Below are 22,923 nucleotides of genomic sequence, written 5' to 3'. Positions count from 1 at the left end.
ATGGTCTTCCTGCCGTTGAATGCATGGTATGCGTGGTGTTTGGTGATGGTGAGTGCTAAAAGGGATCTGTTGAAATGGCTCGATTTCATTTAGAACAAATGAGCAAAAATCTTACTCTTCAGAATAATTAGTTTAAGAATTGTACCTGTATTGTGTAGGCATCGCATTCCACTTCATTTTAATTCCTCTGAAATGTTTAGGATGTATAATAAGGACCTAACTTTATGGAGTACTTTTTGGGATGCAGGGCGTGGGGACCAGGTATTTCTTTTTCAGAAGCAATGCTAGCCTATGCCCACAATCTTGATAAGACAGAAACAACACTGGTACCTACATTTCTTGTTAAGTCTTATTCTAAGGAAATATTACCTAGATTACTTCTCAAAATCTAGAAATCTTCTGCCATCTCCCTGTGTGATATTTCTCAGCCATTTATAGCTATTTGGTTAAAGTCATCAGAGACAACCTAAAATTTCAGGCCTCATCTTTTGTGGGTGATGCTTCAGTTAATGATCTGTTCACTAGCCTGGAGATTTGCTATTGGGGGAATATCTGAACTATCACAACTATTCCTATAAGACTAAAAATAGATTATTTAGAGAAGGCTACAATTTCAGATTGTGTGAATGAGACCTTTGAGGACAAGACAAAGAAGGGCCAGTCACCTAGTTCAGCTATGCCTGCAATGACAGATTGTGGAAGATTGTTTAACCTCGACTATATGTCGAGCCCTTGTCAGGCTGAAATATGACAGCTTTTGATCAGTGGGGAAATTAGGGAGGGGTCATTCACACAGTGTTTGCCCTGTTTTATTTGTTTTAGCATGTAATATCTTTGTCTTTGCCCTCTGTTTATGTTTTTACTTTTTATCACCTTCCCTACCTCTTTATCTTTTCTAAAACTATCTCTTTTTTTTTTTTTTCCACTTTAACTTCACCGTTTACCCCGTGTTCCACACTGGGCCATATAAAAGGGAGTCACAAGTTTAAAGATGATCTAATATATATACTGACAACATTTTGTATTTCTGTTCTTAATTTCCTACTTGGTTTTTAGTTACCAAGCACTCTTGATTAGGAGTGTTTAAAAATGAAAATACTAAACTCACCCTGAATACTTATATTTGACAAAGAAACAAAAAAGGAGATATGTACTATACAAAGTACTGGGGAAAATTTTTTAAAAAGACAAAGTCCTTGTCCTCAAGAACATCATACTGTAGTGAGTAAGGCAGACACACAAATTACTTCCTGCTTATGTGTGGCCTGAGATTGAATTTCAACTTTTTGTTTTGTAAGTCATTGGCTCACAGAAATTCAAGGATTCTCACTGCATTTTGATATATTAAGTGAGACAAATAATGGAATATTAAACAGAAATACCAAATTGGAAACATATGGTAGTCCTTTTAGAAATTTATTAAAATTGGCATAGACTTTGAAGACTTGAGACTTTAGTGAGAAGGAGGAGATATGGAGAGGTTCTAAAGCAGAGCCCCCAAAATGATTAAAACGGTTAGAAAAATTAGCAGATGCCAAACAGTTTGGAGCCAAGCAGATATTGTTGCTGGATCAAATTAGAATCTACCCAAAGGTCTTATGAAAATAGTTCCATAAAGTTAATGTTTTCAAACTATGAATGTCACCACAACTTCATTTCCTTGACACTGCTTTAATCAGCCCAGGTATTTCAATCCTGTCAGCCCCCTTGTAGAATTCTAGGCTTGCTTCATTCCTGACACTATCTCAACAAAGGCAGGATGTGATCAGTGGGTTTTTTTTTTGTTTGTTTGTTTTTTAATCAGTGGTCTTTACTGCCATTCCTTTACCCTCTAAACTCAGTACCCCAGTCACAGGTTCTGGTCTCCTATAACATCTCTACATTCCTAGCTTTGTTCTTCCAGAAGTAGCCTTCATAGCAAGCCAGTCCTAAAATCCAACATATCAAGGCAGAACCCAAATAATTGGCAAGTAACTAGATGCTCTGAGCCTCTGCAAGAATAAGATTTCTCATGATATTTTATATGTATGTATAGTATACATAGGTATATTGCTAAAATATACTATATATAATATTCTACAAAATATATATTAAGTTTTAGTTATATAATTATATGCTGGTTATGATATAATAGATATTAATCATGAAGTATTATGATGCCATGTAATATAGATAGTATATTAAGCAATATTACTATAATATTATATATAATATTAATATATATAATTATATACAACCTCTAGGTGCCAGATGCTTTGTCAGATACTGGGAATACAAGGAAGAATTATATATACTGTACCTCCATAGTTTAGTAGAATAGGAAATATCATCCAAACTAGTGCGTTAGCATACCAGAAATTTGAGATGTTAGAAGAGACATTTGCAAGAGGAAGAGTACAGGCACAAAGGTGAGATTGATTAATTGTTTTCAAGATTCTGGAACAGAGCAAATAATTTCAAGGAAAGTTCTATGATTAAAGGGATGCCAAAGCTAAATACATTTCTTTCAATTGAGAAGAGGGATGAGTGGGAAGAAAATCACACATTATACCACTCAATTGGTACTGCAAGCTGTTTAGTATGTCTAGAAGAAGACTATTGTAGGAGTTGTAGAGAGGCATACAGGAGCAAAGTCACAGAGGACTTACACTGACTCTTACCAGCAACCTAATAGGAAGAGAGTGAATATGTTAGAGGACAACATATACAGTCATATGGCCATACTTTCTCTGTAACTTCACACTGATTTATTGCACACACTCTACACATATTACACACCTCATTTTCTTTCTAGATTAGTGAGGTATAATATAACTTATCTGTCCAAATTAAATATTCATTTTAGAATCTGGCTCAGTTCTGTCTACAAGAAGTACCTGAAATAATGAAAAGAAATTTTAATGTTTCCTTCTATTCTCTCCCCAAATTGCTAAGCCTCATACCTATTTTTTCTCCTATTCCCTTTCATACCATTCACATGTGCATACTCACATATACACATTTATAGGGAGAATTAGGAAAGTTAGAATGAGACCAAAAAAAAAAAAAAAAAAAAAAAGGAGGACCAGAAAAAATAGGAAGGGACTAGAAGTTAGGTCTTTAACTACTTAGACAAGAAAGAGCTGGAACATATTAGAATGTTAGTCTTACAGATCCCTAAGATGGCAGTGTGGTAAGATACCAAACTCACCTCCTCCCATGGACATGCCAAATATACAGTTACATATCTATCATATCTCTCTGAAAAAATATCTGAAAACAAATGAACTCCTTCTCCACAACAACAAATAAAAGACCACAACAAGAGAGATAGGAGAGACAGAGACACGGTCTTGCTAAAAAACCTATACCTGGTATAGTGACACATAATAGAAAAAGATTGTACTAGTCTGGCACTTTTCTTGGAGGAGCAAGGGATGGATGTGCCACATCAAGTACCCCAACCCATAGGATCTGCACTAGATTGACGAGCTTCTTATGTCTGGCCTAAAAAAAACCAATGGGGCTGATATCCAAGAGACCCAAAGTGCTATAGGAAACTGACATTCCCTTTTAAATAGCTTGTGTATGCTCCCACTTGCCTCAGGGCCCAGTAGGCCAGTGGGGGTGGGGGTGGGGGCTGGGAAAAGCAGTTTGAAAAACACCTGGACTATATGTGAAGGAAGTGCATTTGCAAATTTAAAAGCAAATTCTAGAGAAGTTGGGGACAGTTGAAACCCCCCCAGAGATGAAGGTGCTGGTGGAGGCCATTTTTAAACTCTCCACCCACCCAACTAGCACAGGTGGGCAAACTCTGAGCCAGCACCCTCCTGCCACCTAGGAAAGATAGATGGGAGCAAGTGGTTGTGGCAGTCTATTGCTGCCTTACTTAAGCAGGAGTACAGTGGTTTCAATATTCCCTGACTCCCTGGTTGGGGCTGGAGAACATGAGTACTCATGTCATTCTCCTGCTCCTAGCCTAAAGATGGCATACATGCACAGATAAGACAGTTTCTTGCTGTACTCCTCACACCTATGGGCACACCCAGTCAGACTTTTCCTGCCATTTGCCTTTCTGAAGCCAGCAAGCATGGCCCATCCACCCCATTTTGGTTCTGCCCTGATAAAGCCAATGAAGATATGCAGTTCACACAGGGGACACTCTTTGATTACTTGGCCCTGGTGGCTAAGGGCCTGGGATTCCTGAGCTCCACAGAAATGTAACAAATGAGAAGATAGTTTTGGGACCACCACTCCCAGGGGACTGCAGAGCAAACAGATGGAAACACAAGCCAGTCTTCCCATGTGGGGGGTGGGGGGGACTATTTACTTATCCTAGAGCTCCAGCCCAAGGGATAGACTTCAGATTTCCCATACATCCAGAGGCTAAGGACGAGCTAATAGGGAATGTAAGCAGGGAGACACCATGTTTGCACACAACCTTGGTCTTGTTAGAGCTCCACAAAACCTCCCAGAAAGTAGCTTATATACTTATCTGGAGTCCTGGTATTTGCAACTGTTGTCCAAAGAACGCTTGTAGAACTTCTGGTCTGGGGACCAGCAGGGATTATGATTGTGATCCCATAGGATATATTTGCACATTTTAAAAAGTGCTGCCTGAGGGTCTAATTTCCAATCAGCCCAAACCAGGTGTTAAATGAGATCTCCCCCTTCCTGTTTTGGGACACTGACATGTCTTGACACACCCCTCAACAATGGTGATATATCAAAAATAAAGCAGGCTGTTCAGACAATTATAAAGCTTTGAGAGAAAACAAATAGCTAGGGCAAGATTGAATAGGAAGTTTCATCACCTTCACAAAGCCACTTCTCCAAGACTGAGAGATGTAGCAGTTCTGACTAATATGCAGAAACAACCACAGAGAGTCAAGCAAAATTAGGAAATGAAGAATATGTTTCAAATAAAAAAAAGGCAAAATATTAGAAAAAGACCTTAATGACATGGAGAAAAGTAATATTCTCTGAGAAAAATTCAGAGTAATGGTCATAAGGATGAGCACCAAACTCAGGAGAAGAATGAATGAACAGTGAGAACTTCAACAAAGAGATAGAAACTATAAAGTACCAATCATAAGTCACAGAGCCAAAGAATACAGTGACTGAACTAAAAAATACACTTGAGATGTTCAACAGCAGACTGGTGAAGCAGAAGAATAGATCAGCAAGCTAGAAGACAAAGCATAAAATGCACCCAAACAGAGCAGCAAAAAGAAACAAGCATATTAAAACATGAAGATTATGTAAGGGACCTATGGGACATCAACAAGTGAGAAAAAAAATCTCAATATAAGGATCTCAGAAGGAGAAGAGATAGAAAAAGGGACAGAAAATTATTTGACAGAATAATGGCTAAAAACTTCCCAATCCTATAAAGGGAAAATCAGACATCCAGGTCCAGGAAGCCTGGAGAGTTCCGAATAAGATGAACCCAAAGAGATCCACATCAAGACAATAATTAAAATGTCAAAAGTTAATGATAAAAAAAGAGAATCTTAAAAACACAAGAGAAAAGTGGTTGGTACATATGAGGGAAACCCCATAGGGCTATGAGTAGATTTCTTAGCAGAAAGAAGTGGCATGACATATTCAAAATGCTGAAAGAAAAACACAAAATAAGCAAATAAACAACCTTCCAATGAAGAATACTCTACCCAGCAAGGTTATCATTCCAAACTGAAGGAGAGATAGTTTTCCAGACAAGCAACTACTACTAAAATGGCCTTAGAAGAAAAGTTAAAGTTTTTTTTTAATTGAAAAGAAAAGGCACTAATTAATGAAAAGAAAAACATACAAAAGTAAAAAATCTCAATAGAAAAGTTAAATATGTAGTAAAGTAAAAGTGGTGGATTACTCAATTATAAAGCTACTATGAAGAATGAAAAAGAAAAGTGTTATAATTAAAAATAAAATAATTAGTTGAGGGAAATATAAAATAAAAAGACATAAAATATGATATCAAAATATAAAACAGGGGGAGTAAAAATTTAGAGTTTTATAATGTCTTCAAAATGTAAGTTGCAATCAACTTAAAATAGACTATTTTATATGTAGGATGATATATGTAAACTTCATGGTAACCCAAAGCAAAAACTCAGAACAAATATGCAAAGGGGAAATGGAAAGTTTATCTAATAACATAGGAATAAAGAGAAACTATAAAAACTATAAAAACAACCAGCAAACAATTAACAAAATGGCAATAAACACATTCCTATCAATAATTACTTTACATATAAGTGGACTAAATCCCTCAGTCAAAAGACATAGAGTGGTTGAATGAGTCAAAAAAAAAACAAACAAAACAAAAACAAAAGCAAAACACAGCTATATACTGTTCACTATAGGAGATTCATTTCAGAAGTAAGGAGACACACAAACTGAAAGTGAAAGGATGAAAAAAGATAGGCCATACATATGGAAACAATAAAGGTAGTAGAGCTATACTCACATCAGACAAAATAGATTTTAAAACAAAGATCAAAATAAAAGACAAAGAGCAGCACTACATAGTGATAAAGGGACCAAGTCAGCAAGAAGATGTAACATTTATAAATATATATGCACAGAGTATAAAAGCACCAAAATATAAAAAAACAAATATTAATGGCATAAAAAAGTTATTGATAGCAATATAACAGTACAAGACCTTAACACTTTCCATTTATATCAATGGAAAGATCATCCAAACAGAAAATCAAGAAGAAAACATTGGCTTTAGCCAACACATTAGACCAGATGAATTAAATAGATATAGACTGGACATTCCATCCAAAGGCAGAACACAGTATTCTCAGATGCACATGCAGCATTCTCCAAGATAGATCACCAGTTAGGCCATAAAACAAATCTCAATAAATTCAAGGAGTTTGAAATCATATCAGGCATCTTTTCCAACCACACTGATGTGAAATCAGATATTATAAGAAGAAAACTGGGTAAACTACAAATATATGGAGATTAAAGAACATGTTACTAAACAACAACTGGGTCATTGAAAAAAATCAATCAATGATAAGAAGATAAAATATTTTCTGCAAGAAAAGGAAGAAGACAAGGATGCCCACTCGTCACTGTTACTCAATATAGTATTGGAAGTTCTAGCCACAGCAATTAGGCAAGAAAAAGAAATAAAGGGGTGAAAAAATTAGAAAGAAAGAAGTGAACCAGCCACCAGTTATACAGAAAGACCTATGTACTGAAAACTACAAGACACTGATGAAAGAAATTGAAGAAGACACACAAATAAATGCAAAAATATTTTGTGTTCATGGGTCGAAAGAATTAATATTGTTAAAGTGCCCAAAGAAATCTATAGATTCAATGAAATTTTAATTAAAATTCCAATGGTAGGGCAGCTCCGGTGGCACAGCGATTTAGCGCCGCCTGAAGCCCAGGGCATGATCCTGGAGACCCTGGATCGAGTCCCAAGTCAGGCTCTCTGTATGATGCCTGCTTCTCCCTCTGCCTGTGTCTCTGCCTCTCTCTCTCTCTGTCTCTAAGAATAAATAAATAAAAATCTTTAAAAAAATAAAATAAAATTCCAATGGTAGTTTTCAAATTACTTACTAGAGCAAGTAATTATAATATTTATAAGGAACCACAAAGACCTCAATTAGCCACAACAATCTTGAGAAAGAAGAACAAAGCCCAGAGGTATTATACTACCTGATTTCAAACTTTGCTACAAAGCCATAGTAATCCAAACAGTATAGTATTGGCATAAAAACGGACACATAAGTCAAGAAAAAAATAGCCCAGAAATAAACTTATGCATATATGGTCAATTATGACAAAGGAAGTAAGAACATACAATGGAGAAAGGACAGTCTCTTCAATAAACAGTGTTGGAAATCCTGGATAGCCACATGCAAAAGAATGAACTTGCACCACTATCTTATACCACATACCAAAAAACTCAAAATAGATTAAAGACTTGAATGTAAAACCTGAAACCATAAAAATCATAGAAAAAAAACATAGATGGCAGGCTCCTTAACATCAGTGTTAACAATTTTGTTTTGCATCTGATTTCAAAGGCAAGGACCACAAAAGCAAACATTAAAAAAATATGTGACTACATCAAACTAAAAAGCTTTTGCACAGTGAAGGAAACCAACAACAAAATGAAAAGGCAATATCTGGATAGAAGATATCTGCAAATCATATATCCAATAAGGAGTTAATATCTAAAATATGTAAGAATACTCCCAGAACTCAACAACAGTAACAAAAATATTCCAATTTAAAATGGCCAGAGTACAGGAACAGACATTTTGTCCAAAGAAGACATAGCACGGCAGGCAAATGAAAAGATTCTCAACATCATTAGCCATTACAAATCACTAGTCAAAAGCAAATCCAAACTACAATAAGATATCGCCTTAAACTTGCCAAAATGGCTATTATCAAAAAAAGAAGAAATAATAAGTGTTGGTAAGAATGTGGAAAAAAAGGGAACCCTTGTGAACTGTTGGTAGTATTGTCAATTGGTGTAGCCACTACGGAAAACAGTATGGAGTTTCCTCAAAAAATAGATAGAATTATCATATGATTAAGCAATTCCACCACTGGGTATGTATCTGAAGAAAATGAAAACACTAATTTGAGAAGGTATATGTGTCCCTGTGTTAACTGTATATTATTTATAGTAGCTAAGATAAGGAAATAACCTAAGTGTCTAATGATGGATGAATGGATAAAGAAAATGTGGTGAGATAGATAGATAGATCACCTATAAGCTGATCTATCTAGGGCACCTGGGTGGCTCAGTGGTTGAGCAGTGTGCTGCCTTTGGCTCAGGTGATGATCCCAGGGTCCTGGGATTGAGGCCCACATCAGGCTCCCTACGGGGAGCTTGCTTGTCCCTCTGTCATATCTCTGCTTCTCTACGTCTCTCATAAATAAATAAATAAAATCTTAAAAAAATAAAATAAATTTACATATCATCTATCTATCCATCCTACTTAGCCATACAAAAAGAATGAAATCTTGACATTTATGACAACAGGGATGGACCTAGAGGGTATTACACTAAGTGAAATAAGTCAGAGAAAGACAAAGACTGCATGATTTCACTTATATGTGTAATGTAAAAACCAAAACAAACAAAATAAAACCCACATTCATAAGACACAGAGAACAGATCGGTGGTTGCCAGAAGGAAGGGGGGTGGGTGGGAGGTGAAATGGGTGAAGTGGATCAAGAAGTACAAACTGCCAAGTATAAAATTAGTAAATGATGGGAATGTTATGAACAGCATGAAGAATACAGTCAATAATATTGTATTAACTTTGTATAGTGCCAGATGGTACCTAGACTTACTCTGGTGATCATTTCACAAAGTATACAAATGTTGAATCACTATGTTGTGTCCCTGAAACTAGTATAATATTGTATGTCAATTATACCACGGTAAAAAGAAAGAATGCCAGTTCCTTTTACTCATCATTTGCCCCTTCAGATATTAGCCATAAAACAACCTGACTTCCTAACATCATGAGGCATACTAAGTGAGATTTCAGCCAAATGTCTGATTTATAATCCTTAGTGAAAGCATCTGATCTGAAAACCAACAAGACTGGGTGTTAACAGAAACTTGAAATATTTGAGTAGACTTTAAAAAATTCAGAATATTTAAAATACTCTCAAGATTAAAAATACATGTATTTTAACATCTAGTTCCATGGGCTTGTTACTGCATCAACAATATACAGGTGAGAGCTGTCAGAAGAGTATCATATAAATGTGTATTCCCATCCATAGCTCTATTTCTTCATTTCCCCTCTCAACTCTGTAGCCCATCTGAAGTGTATAGACCACTGGCTGATTTCAAACTTGGAAATTGAAATTCAGCTTTGAATAAAAGGTGATTAATCTTCAGAATTCCCCAAACGGTTCAATCCTATTCTGAAATTCAGGAAAGAGCTGTGTGAACCTTTTCTCTAATGTACTGTTGATTGGCATTTTGCAAAATCTTTGGGATACAATGATGACTTCATTGGAAAGGCAGGCAACTCCTTCCCCACCCGTCCTCCAAATCCTCTTTTACTCATGGTTCCAAAAGATTCAATGGACCTGGTTAGAGGTCTGTCCAGCTTCCTCTTGCTAGGAGTGGGCCACTGCATTCAATATTTCCTTATGAGAACTTCACTGAATTATTAGGCAAAGGGGGGAAGAATGGAACAAAGGAGCCTTAGTGAACAAGAACTGGCAGAGATTACATCCCTAACAACATTTTGTTGGGATGTACTGGGTCATTTCACCCCTTGAGTTACAAATTGTATCGGATTGCATTGGATATTAATTAATGTGCAGAGTTCAGTCTTCTGATCCAAGTTATTTTCATGGCTCCTCTTCCTACTACGGTTGATCCCTTAACAATACTGGTGTTAGGGGCAACCCCCTAAATAGTTGAAAATCTGTATATAACTTTGTCTCCCTGAAAACTTTACTAACAGCCTACAACTGTTGAACAGAAGCCTTACCAATAATATAAACAGTCAATTAACACATATTTTTATATTATATGTATTATATACTGTATTCTTACAATAAATTAAGCTAAAGGAAAAGTGTTACTAAGAAAATCACAAGAAAAAGTACATTTATAGCACTGTACTATATTTATCAAAATAAGTCATGTGTAAGTGTACATGGGCAGTTCAAGCCCATGTTGTTCAAGAGTCAACTGTATGCTTATCTGTTTCTTAGAAAAATATTGATTTGAGGGACATTACTTCCCCATGAATTCATCTTTCTTTTATGGTGAATACTATTTCTAGATGTTTGCTCACACGCCTGTCAGTCAAAAATAATCTTAGTCAAAAATTAGCCACCTTTTCCAGTTGATCTTTAACATCCATTTCAATTCCATTCTCAGGAGATTTCAAACTTTTCTAGGACTGTTTTAATCTCAAAAGTAACCCATCAGATGCTACCCACCCACTTCCTTGGTTTTCAGAGTATGATCCTCAAAAATCTTTGATTTTTAAACAGGTGATCCACGGCCACAGTGAGGAATGGGGCCAAGAAAATGTCAAGAAAGATTTCAACAAAAGAAACAAGACTTTAAGCTGCTTTTAGACACTGAGGTTCCACTTTCAATTTCATGTGATAAAAGATCTTTTTGTTAGTGGATGAGAAATTCTAGTCTTAGAGAGATTCGGCAACTTGTTTCTGATCACTCAGCTAATGACAGAACCAGGCTTATAACCAGGTCTCCAGAATCTTCCTCTAGTAAGTATTTCTGTCACTCAAAATCTGACTCTTCTAATTCTTCTTTCTATCCTGTTCGCATCTATTTATTCTCTTTAAAAAAATTTCCCCACTTTCTTCCTCTGGCACTTTATAGCTTTATCTAGAGCATCTTGTTTTAGTTTCTCTATGTATTTTATTGAATATCTTTTTCTCATCAATTCTGAGAATATTAGCACATTGCCAAAGGACAGGATGGATCATTATTATCATTAGCAATATTATTGTCTTCCACATGAACAATATTTTATTTAGAGACATTCACCTTTCATAGCTTTACACATTAATTATATTGGTATGAACTCATATGCCCTCATAAAGTATACAGAAAGGGGCACAGAAACTAAGACCCAGAAACAACTTGCCCATTGGCTCATAGCTATTCAGAAGTGGAAGTATGGCTGAAGTCGTATTTTCCAGTTTCCAATCTTTCCACTTGCGTATTCCAAATGAAGAAAAGGATTGGGGGGAGGGTGGTGGTGGTGTTAAATTCCTATCTGTTTGGGCGATTAGCCTGCTTTCCCTTGGCCATTTTAAATGACTCAGTTCTTATTAAATCAGTCATGCAAACACTTACAAATTACTCCTTTACCTTGCCAACCTCACCACCAACCTGCTAGAATAAGACCGAAGGACTGGAAGTTCCTTCATAAACCTTTCCCTACAATCCACATGGTTAATTGCCCTTTCATCTAGGCATTGTTTATACTTTGACAACATTTTCTACACTAATCCTCTCTTGACCCCTTATCAGACCTGTAATTTCTCTTCCCCTGGATTTTTATTCACATAGTCACCCTACTCATACCAGAATATTTCATTTGGTGAACAACCCTCTGTAGTATGTTATCCAAGACTTGATTTATCTTTGCCCTTTTGTAAAAACTCTAAATCCTTATCTGAATATTCAGTCTAGCAAGCATAGGAGATTGAAAGGACTGGTATAGCCAAACATGAGGTAGTCGTTCTTCACAGAAAATAACAATGGCAGGAGAAAGCAAATTTCCTAGCAGTGGCATATGTATAACTCCAATACAACATGTACATGCATTCAGTTAGACATATAAAAGATACATAGGTATAGAAAATAAATCTCATGCAGCCTCTGAACCCCTACGCCCTGCATAATATAAAGCATGCAGAGAACAGAGGACACCCCAAGGCAGAAGGAACAATAGCTTTGTGAAGAACTGCATTCATTTCCTTGATCCTCCAGCTGAGGGAGGCACATAAATGGTAGTGATACTAATAAATCCTAATCTAAAGCTCATGCTCTTTGCCCTAGAGTAGGCAGCTGAGAGGTTAAAGGTATCAGTTTGAACACCTACTGAAGGATAAGGAACTCCTCTATAGTATGAGCAATTCAGTTTTCTATTGAAAACTAGTATCTTTTTAGAAATCATGGTAAAAGCCATTTCTGGGTCAGTCATGGCAAAATGATTACAATCACATTCCTCTAATGCTTGATTAGGTCACTATTCACTAATGCCCTGAAACCATCAGATTCTTTGAGCTGTCATTTTGTACCCCATACCACTTCTGGTGAGCTTCCCTATATCTAGTTTGGAAAGCCAGTTCAAGGCAGAAGGTGGTTTTCTTTCTCTACTATAAAAAGAGTTTTGGGTCATGGGTGGTTGCCTTCTCACTGTGCTTTTAAAAGAAAAGAGAAAGTACCGTCAGTTTGCTGGGAGCAAAAATATGTTCTTTTTCATCTGACTAAATATTACTGAGCATCCCACAAGTAGCCTATTGTCTTACCTATTTGCAACAGTAAACAGAATGTGTTGGGAAAACCTCTTCAGACTGGTGGAACCCAGCAGTCCAGGAAGCTTTGGGGAATAAAATATCTGACAGCAGGTGGCCTAAGTAGACCAGCTGTATGGCTATACATAGGAACTGCCACTTAACAAGTTAGGGCAGCTTGTTCCCATAGCTCGTGGGGAGTTGAACACATTCTAGTCCCTTTAAACTCTCTGGGCTGTAAGGAAAAAAACAGGCATTTCATCATGTCCTATGCCTCCTTAGTCATGTGATTTTAAGTAGATCTTAGACATAACTGTTTCATGTGAAGGAGTACAAATGGCAGTCCCAGGAGATACTGGACTATTGACCCATTGTCCATATGTCAGTAGTCTCCTTTGCGACATAGTCGGTTACCATGGTAACCAGTAGCCAAAGTTTATTAGTGCTTGTTAGTATTTAAAAGATGATTTATAAGCATATAAATAATTGGCTGCTCATTAACAGGTGGGGCTCCTGAACTCAGCTGCCTTTAGCAATTATCTACAGGATTTGAGATTTGTGCTCCTGTCCTCTGCAGCTGCCTGCCTGTTTGGCTCAGAGAGTATCAACCTTGAAAACAAGGCAAAGAGAAAACAATCAATCAGCAGAGTAGGTGGAGCAGACCCTGTGACCGATATTGGTTGCTTGCCTAGCAGAGTGCACAGGAGCAGATGGGAGGGAGTACAGGTTGTCCACTTTCAATTTTTCCTTCAGAAAATGTACATACTGTATCCTACAAACCCTTGTTTCTCAGCAAATTCATTAGGAATGGAGCCAGATTACATATAAGTTGTTGTTTACATGTAAGTTGTTGTTTATACTAGAAGAGCCCCTTGTGTAAGAATACCTCCCTGAACCAGCAGTCACAGGATCTGAAAGTGCATCAGAATATATGTATTATTTCAGTGGTGTGTGTGTGTGTGTGTGTGTGTGTTTATGTGTATGTGAAAGAGATTGAGAGTTATATATTGTTTGGAGGTGTTAGAGGAGAATGAAGCTCAGAGAAATGGAGTATTTCAATACTTCCAGTGGTTGGAAACCAGTTAACCTTGCCGCTGACCACATTTTTAGTAATTGGAGAGACCCAAGATAGCCTTAGAAAACCTAAGAAAACATAGCTGAGAATTTTTCTCAGAGTTTGTGGATCAGAGTCACAGTTTTTCCAGATTGCAATTTTGACAGGCTATACCTGACTTGGATGATTCTGGGGTTGAGCTTGGTTTTGTTTTTAATTTTTTAAAAATACTTTATTTATTTATTCATGAGAGACAGAGAGAGAGAGAGAGAGAGAAAGAGAAAGAGGAAGAGAGAGAAAGAGGAAGAGAGAGAGAGGCATAGACACAGGCAGAGGGAGAAGCAGGCTCCCCGTAAGAAGTCTGATGGGGAACTCGATCCTTGACCCCAGGATCATGCCCTGAACCAAAGGCAGACGCTCAACCACTGAGCCAACCAGGCCTCCTGGTTTTGTTTTTAATTTTTGAAGACCCTTTCCCACATCTAATTTTTTCCGACACTTTGGAGTTTTGAATAATTGTTAATAAAAAGATACACTTATTGAAGCATATCATGCATTCCTCTCCCTAATCTATATAGCTTACTAGTATAATTATTGTTATTTATTGCTATTTTGACTTGAGGTACATGAAACGAAGGGAGAGGGGAAAATGGGAAGATAACTGGAAGATATCATATGGTAATAAAATGTAAGAGGACAGATTTTGAAGAGGGAAAGACTTTAGAGAGAGAGATTAAGAAGAGAAAAAAAAAACTGGAGGCTAAAAAAGATGTTCCATCTGGTTTCTGCAGCTTCTTTCTTTCATTTATAGACAATCTCAGGACCTGAGAACAAAGCACAGTTGGCCAATGCCGTTTGAGGGATGGCATAAAGACAGGTAAGGTAAGAGAATCAGCTGTGCATTGCCCTGTAGCAGATTCTGTCAATTCTGGGAGGTATACAGGCCAGCAACGATAGCATGTATCTCAGTGCCAGAGGCGCTGATTACCCTTCAATTGTTTAAATTTATGTAACAGCATATTTTCTCCCCCACTCAACTAAATACCTGATCCCACTGATGAAGCACCTAACTCATCAGTAACTTTCAAAGTGTTATTCAGGTTAATTAAACACTGCTTTATTTATGGAAATACCTTTTGTTTTAATAATTGGTAGTGGTTTTTAATTCCACCCTCTACTAAGTGTGTGTGTGTGTGTGGGGGGGTAATTATCTTGATCCTCTATCTTACTAAGATTTTTGAACACCTTCTACACTTTCTGAAGAAAACTCTATTACAAATAAAAAAAAAAGTAACAGATATTCATATGATTTTTACTATGTTTCAGGCATCACCCTAAGTACTTTATACAACTCCTATAATCCTCAAAAAATTTACAAACTGGGTATCATTACTATCCCCTTTCTACATGTGAGGAAACAGAGGTTTAAAAAACACAAAACTTGCTTAAGAATATAGAAAGGAGGGATGCCTGGGGGGCTCAGTGGTTGAGCATCTGCCTTCAGCTCAGGTCGTGATCCCGGGGATTGAGTCCACATGGGGCTCCCCACAGGGAGCCTGCTTCTCCCTCCGCTTATGTCTCTGCTTCTCTCCGTGTGTCTCTCATGAATAAATAAATAAAATCTTAAAAAAAAAGATAACATAAAGCAGCAAATTAGGAACTGACCTAGAATTTGAGAACTTAATGCAAGAGAATCTGCTCTTCTGCATTCCTTCATTCCATGAACAAATGTATTGATGGTTCCACCTCCAATTATGAAGTAGGAAGTTGTAAGAGAACGTAACTCTCACCATAACAAGCAAAACATATCACATGACATACAAATTAGTTTTCCGGAACCCCTGAGAAAAGTGACAGTGAAAGAAACTTTAAATAAGCTAAATTCCAGTGACGAATACTTCATAGGAGAAAAGACAAACAAAGCTACTCTCCTTGGCTGACTAGCAGGAAAAGAAAACTTTCTCCACAGATAGAAAATTAGCAGAATCTTTAACAAAATTTCAAGGCCTGTATGTGGACTGCCAAGAAAGATTGGGATCCTGAGACTCTAGTGTAGTCATAGAGTAAATCTGCACTCACTCACCAATTCTACTGCCTGGGTCTTTACTGACTGCTTCAGGAGCATTTCTCCACAGGCTTGAAGGCAGGGGAGGAGAATTGAGAGGGATTAATTCCAACTCAAGATTTCAGCTTCTAAGAGCTGGAGACCGACACTGTTCTGAGAGGGACTGCTCTGAGGCATTCTGGGAACAGAAAGATCTTTCTGGGCATACAAAAGTCTTAGTAGGACTGGAGGAGAGCAAAGAAAACTCCCTAGAAACAGGAAGAGCTGGAAGTACTATAAAAGATCTTCACGTTTTAAAAAGCTAGCACTTGGGCAGAGGAGCATTAGAAGTCTACGGATCTCACTAGTGCTCAGACCCCTAGTAGTCTGCAGGGTTTCATTCTAATTCCACTTCCAAAACCTTTAAAGCCTTTGGTCAAACTAAAGCTGCAACAAGGCCAAACATATCTCAACTAGAGACCAGATTTATTTAGCTCTCCACTCTAGATCTTTTCTAGAAATAAAAATGATTACATCCATTTCTATTGTTTCCTTACACAAAGCATCCTTAGTGCCATAAAATTTCCACAACAAATAAGATCTGTAAATCACAGCCAAAAGAGAAGCAGACCCAGATGGCCCAGATGTTGGAATTATCAGAGATTTTAAGCAAAATATGTACAATAAAAAATCTAAAGGAGCAAATAGAAAAAGTAAGCAACGTGAGTAAAGAGATGGAGGATTTTAGCAGAAGCATGATGTTAAATAGAAATCTATTGAAAATTCCAGAAAAAAAAGCAGTATCAAAAATGAAATGTTCATTAGATTGATTTAACAGCAGACCAGAAGACAGGTCAATAGAGCTCCTGGTGCTGGTTCAAGTGAGAGCCTGGTACCTCTTTGTGAAGCAGCAACTGAGGAGAATTTGGCACACACCAAGGCAGATGAAAAGTCCAAGGAAGGAGTTAAGATTGGGAACAACAATCATGTTAATTTGAAGGTGTTGGCTCTGACTAGTTCCATGGTGCCATTTATGATTAAGAGGCACAGAGCACTTAGTAAACTAATGAAAGCCTATTGTGAACAATAGGCTTGTCAATGAGATTTGTCAATGAGACAGATCAGATGCCAAAGGGATGAACAGCCAATCAATGAAACAGACATTCCTGTATAGGTGGAGATGGAGGATGATGATACAATTGATGTGTTCCAGCAGCAAACAGGAGGTGTTTACTAAAAAGAGAACCAGCTACTTTTTACTCCAGAAATCTTTTTCTTCCAGACCAAGAGGACAACCTCAATTAGAAAACTGCAATTTGCTTCCACGACATCCCAACTATAGTTTTTTTGCTATTCTTTAATTTTCTCTTCCCCATTCTTTCATTGCACATAAAGTAACTGATGTATATACACAAGCATATTATATTTCTTAAAACTAAATGGACAATGATATGTTCTGATCAATACCAAGCAGAGATAATATGGGGGAAATATTGATTTTATGAAAATACCCCTTTATCCATTCGTGTTATTCAATTCCTATCTTTTTATCTCAGTAAATTAGTTTGCTCTCAAAACAAAACAAAAAGAGCCACATAAAAATCCTTTCATACTTTATTTGATTGGAGAACTTTAAAGCTTTACATCTATCACTATCAAACCAAGGACAATTTTATAACTTTTTTGAACATAGCAATAATACCATACAGGGCAATCTGTCTTAAGTAGAAATAAATTAATATAAAAAATGAATCCTAGGTATTTTTCCCTTCAAGTCAAATGTCATGTCTTGTTGTTTAAATAAACTCCTTGTTTAAAATAAAAAAAACCCAAACAGATCAATAGAGGGTATCCAAACTAAAGCCAAAATATAATAGTAAAAAAAAAAATGAAATAGAAGTGTTTGAGATCCGTAGGGCATTATCAAACCCACCTTGAGTGTAGAAAAAGAAGATAGAAAATAGCATAGAAAAAATATTTAAAGAAATATAGCAGAAAATGATTCCAAATGATTGAAAGACATTAATACACATCTTGATACTCAGTGGACTCCATGAAGATTGCTACAAAACAAAACATGCATAAACTCTTCATAGCTTAACTGCCAAAAACAAAATTTAATAATTTAAAAGCAGCCAGCAAAAAATAGACATGTTATCTTTAATGGTATAGTATGCATGATGGTTGATTTACCACTAAAAATTTTTGGATAATATATTAATGGACAAAGCATAATATAAAGTGATAAAAAAACCAAAAGTCAACCTAAGAGTATTATATATAGATCTCTCTCTCTCTCTCTCTCTCTCTTTTTTTTAAAGAGGGCAAGTAACGCCATTTTAGGGAACTAAACTTCAGGGAATTTGTCTCCAGCAGCCCTGTACTAATGCTAAAAGTAGTTCTTCAGTGGAAGGGAAATGATACCAAGTGGAACCCCAGATCTGTAGGAATAAATGAAAGGCATAAAATAAAGTCAATATCTGGGAATATATAAAAGACCTTTCAATATATATCTATCTTGTATCTATGTGTATTTTTATTTTTTTTCTATGTGTATTTTTAAAAGACTGCAGAGTATTTAAAAGAAAATAATAATATAGCAAATGTAGAGATTTTTAGCGTATCTAGAACTAAAATATAAGAAATAAAGTACATAAAGGGCAAGAAGATGGTAAAAAACCCCCACTAAACTGTTTTTAATTTAGCATAATATTATTTGAACTTAGGCTATAATGAGTGTAAGATTCATATTATAAACTCTAAACCTCTACTGTCCAATAGGGTAATCAGTAGCTACATGTTGATATTTAAATTCAGGTAAAAATTAATCAAAATTAAATAAAATTAAAAATTCAGTTCCTATGTTATACTAGCCACATTTCAAGTGGTAAGTAACTACATATCTATAGTGGCCACCATATTGAATTGAACAGATATAGAAGATTTCCATCATTTAAGTTATTTCATTCATCACTCCTCCAGATAAAGCATAAAAATACAACACAAAGATATAAATCTATATACTAAAAGGGGAAGTAAAAATGGAATACAAAAAAACATGCAATTTACTTCAAAGTAGAAGGGAAAAAAGGAGAAATGTTTAATAAATAAGATAAATTAAAACCAAATATGAAGATAGGATACTAAAATTAGAACTATGTTGATAGTTACATTAAACACATTAAATGTTAATAAACAAAACATTCCATGTAAAAGTCAGAGATAAGGTTATATAAAAAAGACATAATCTATATTTTATGTGTATAGGCAGAGCAGTTGAAAGTAAATGCATTTTAAAAACCACTGAAACATTAAGAAATTTTAATTCACTGATTAAGATTTGTGGTGTTAAAGACACTTTTTAAACACTAAGATTAGAAGATTGGTTGGCCACCTTAATATCAGACTAAGGTGATTTCAAGGGAAAGAATATCACTGGAGAAATAAAGAAACATTTCATAATTATAGAGGGGTTTATTCATCAAGAAGTTATGATTCTAAAAATGTACCCAATAACAAGATTTCAAAATACATGAAGCAAAACTTGACAGATTAAATGGAGAAGTAGACAAGTCCACGTTTGTGGTCAGAGATTTTACATAGTCACCCTCCAACAACTATTTATGTGTAATTCCACCCCAACTACTATACAAAGCCTTTACCTGTGCACATGGATTATGCACCAAAACAGACTACCAACTAGGCTATAAAAAGTAACAAAAATACTAAAGAATTAAAATAATATGAATATAGTCTCTGGATACAATGGTATCAAATTAGAAATTCATTTTTTAAAGCTATATAAAAACTTCTAAAGTACTTGTTATTTCTAAATAGCCCATAGGTCAAGAAGAAATCAAAAGGAAAATTAGACTACAAAATGAGTGATAATAAAAACATAATATATAAAAAATCTGTGTGATTCAGCTAAAGCTGCACTAGAAGGACATTTAGAGTTTAAATGTTTACAGCGGTAAAGAGGAATAACTTAAATATAAAAAACGAAAACTTCTACTTTAGAAGCTAGACAAAACAGAGCAAATTAATCCCAAAGTAAAAGAGAAATAATGGAGATGAAAATATAAATCAGCAAAATATAAAACAAAGCACAGATAATCAAAACGTTGGAAACGAAATCATTAAAAAAAATAATAAACCTAACGAGTTTTAGTAAGATTTATCAAGAAAAAAGAGAAAATAAAATTATATCAAGAATGAAAAGAGGACATTACTAGACACTGTGCAAAAAAGGATTAAAAAAAACTTTATGCTAGTAAATTCTACAAGTTTGATGAAATGGGCACATTCCTTGAACAATACACTTATTTAAACTGATGTGATAAGAAATCAGGATTCTAACTAGTCTCATGACTATGAAATAAATTGAGTTCATAATAAAGAACTTTCCCCAAAATTATTCCAGGCTCAAATGGCTTCACTGAAATTTTATCAAGTATTTAAGTAAGGTATAGTGCCAATTCTACGTAAGTTCTTCCAAAAATGGAAAGAGGAAGAGACACTATTCAACTAATATGGTCTGATACTGAAACTTGGCAAATATAAGAAGAAAATTATAACTAATACCTATTATGTTCATAGATGCAAAATGTTAAAAACATAGAAACTGAGTACAGCAAGCAGACTCACACACAGTGATGCATCATGAACAGATGGATTTTATCCTAGGTATGCAAAAGTGGTTCAACATTAAAAAATACACATATATGTATTATATACTTATATAAATATTAAATATTAATATATTAAAACATATATAATATATATCTATATATTATTCATACTAACAGAATAAAGAGAAAACAACAACAAAAAGTCCCATATCATCATCTCAATAGATATAGAAATATGGGTTTCCTAATACTTTCCCAAAGAACGATGCTCTCTCTCTTTCTATTTTATATTTTCCTGGAGTTTCCCTTCTGTACAATGGTGCAGGGAAAATAAATTTAAAAGCCTAACAATCTAAAAGAAGAATTAAAACTGTGCTATTTGCAGGTAAAATAATTGTATATACAGAAAACCTTCATAGACTCTACAAAAAGACTAGGACTAAATAAATTCAGTGAAACTGCAGAATTCAAATTCACACACACACAAAATTGAGTGTTTCTTTATACAAGCAAACACTTGAAAAAAAAGTAAAATTGTTTATATCATTAAAAATATTGAATATATAAACAATCTACTAAAAATATGCAAGCTGTCCACACTGAAACTATAAAACATGAGAATTTTAAAAGACTCAAATAAATGAAGAGCTAGGCTTATGCTCAATGACAAAATTTAATATTTTAAGGATATGTTTTCTCTGTTAATTAATCTATAGATGTAATTATCTATCAAATTTCCAACAGGCTATTGGTAGATATTGACACAATGATCCTAAAATTTGAGTTGAAATAAGGAGGATTTAGAATAGCCAAAATAGTTCTCCCTCTGCCTGTGTCTCTGCCTCTCTCTCTCTCTCTCTCTCTCTCTGTGTCTCTCATGAATAAATAAATAAAATCTTAAAAAAAAAAAAGAATAGCCAAAATAGGGATGCCTGGTGGTTCAGTGATTAAGCATCTGGCTTCGGCTCAGAGCCTGATCCCAGAGTCCTGGGATCGAGTCCCACATCAGGTTCCTGGCAGCGAGCCTGCTTCTCCCTCTGCCTATGTCTCGGCCTCTCTCTCTCTGTGCCTCTCATTGAATAAATAAATAAAATCTTTTAAATAATAAACAAACAAACAAACAAACAAATAAATAAATAAATAAATAAAATAGAATAGCCAAAACAATCTTTTAAAGGAAGTTAAAGGACCAATTACAAAATGGTTAATGACTTGAATACATCACAAAGAAATACAAATGGCCAACAAGTACATACAAATGTGTTCAGGATGTCCAAAAAAAGTCCAAGAAAACCTGTAAAATAATCTTCATAGCAACTTTCATATTCATAATTACACAAATATATGACAACAGAATGAATAAGCAAAATGCGTTATACAGGCAATAAAATGCTACTATATAAAATGAGAAACTACTGATATAGGTAAAAACATAAATAAACTTCAAAAACATTATGAGGAGTGAAAAACCAGCCACAAAAACATGACTCATTACTTTATTTATATTATTTCCAAGAAATAATTATTTCTATGGTGATAGAAATCAGAAAGTGGTCACTTCTGTCGGTAGAGAAAATGAAGGAGCGATTGGCCATAAAATGACAAGAGGGAATTTTCTGGGGTAGTGTAGATGACATTATTAAGAAAAAGAATAGGGAAGACACAGACTGGGAAAAAGTTTTCATAATACATATATCTGACACAGGGCTCATATACAGAATATTTGTATTCTGTACAGTTACATTCTGTATATCATTAAATAAAAACAGTTAAAATTTATTAAACCAAATGCTTAAGATCTATACAAATTATTCTATATAAATTACATATATATATGTATATATGTATATATGTATATGTGTGTGTATATATATATATTTTTTTTTTGACCAGTGCCAGATTTTGTACAACTTATTGGAGATAGTGATGATCAAGTCTGATGAAGTTTTGGAATATAGGTGAAGTCCAGAGCTGACAACCAAGAAAGAATTCTTGAGATGTCTTTGCTGCAAAATGGTGGTTTTATTAAAGCCCAGGGACAGGACCCGTGGGCAGGAAGAGCTGCTGCCCCTGACCTGCAAGGGTGGCTGATGGGAGGGGTTTGGGGATAGCACACACACACTCTCTCTCTCTCTTTTTTTTTTAAATTAGCAATTATTTTTATTCTTACTTACAAAAAAAAAAAAGAAAGGAAACTG

General features: G+C 35.3%; 1 pseudogene; it reads left to right on the top strand.

The window, feature by feature from the left end:
- On the top strand, positions 1-17,331 carry LOC129503705 (small ubiquitin-related modifier 2-like; annotated as a pseudogene).
- The last annotated feature ends 5,592 nt before the right edge of the window (positions 17,332-22,923 follow it).

The sequence above is a fragment of the Nyctereutes procyonoides genome, unplaced genomic scaffold (assembly GCF_905146905.1).
Source record: "Nyctereutes procyonoides isolate TBG_1078 unplaced genomic scaffold, NYPRO_anot_genome, whole genome shotgun sequence".
Lineage (NCBI taxonomy): Eukaryota > Metazoa > Chordata > Mammalia > Carnivora > Canidae > Nyctereutes > Nyctereutes procyonoides.
Note: the sequence above shows the minus strand (reverse complement) of the source record. Positions and strands in the feature narration are given on the sequence as shown.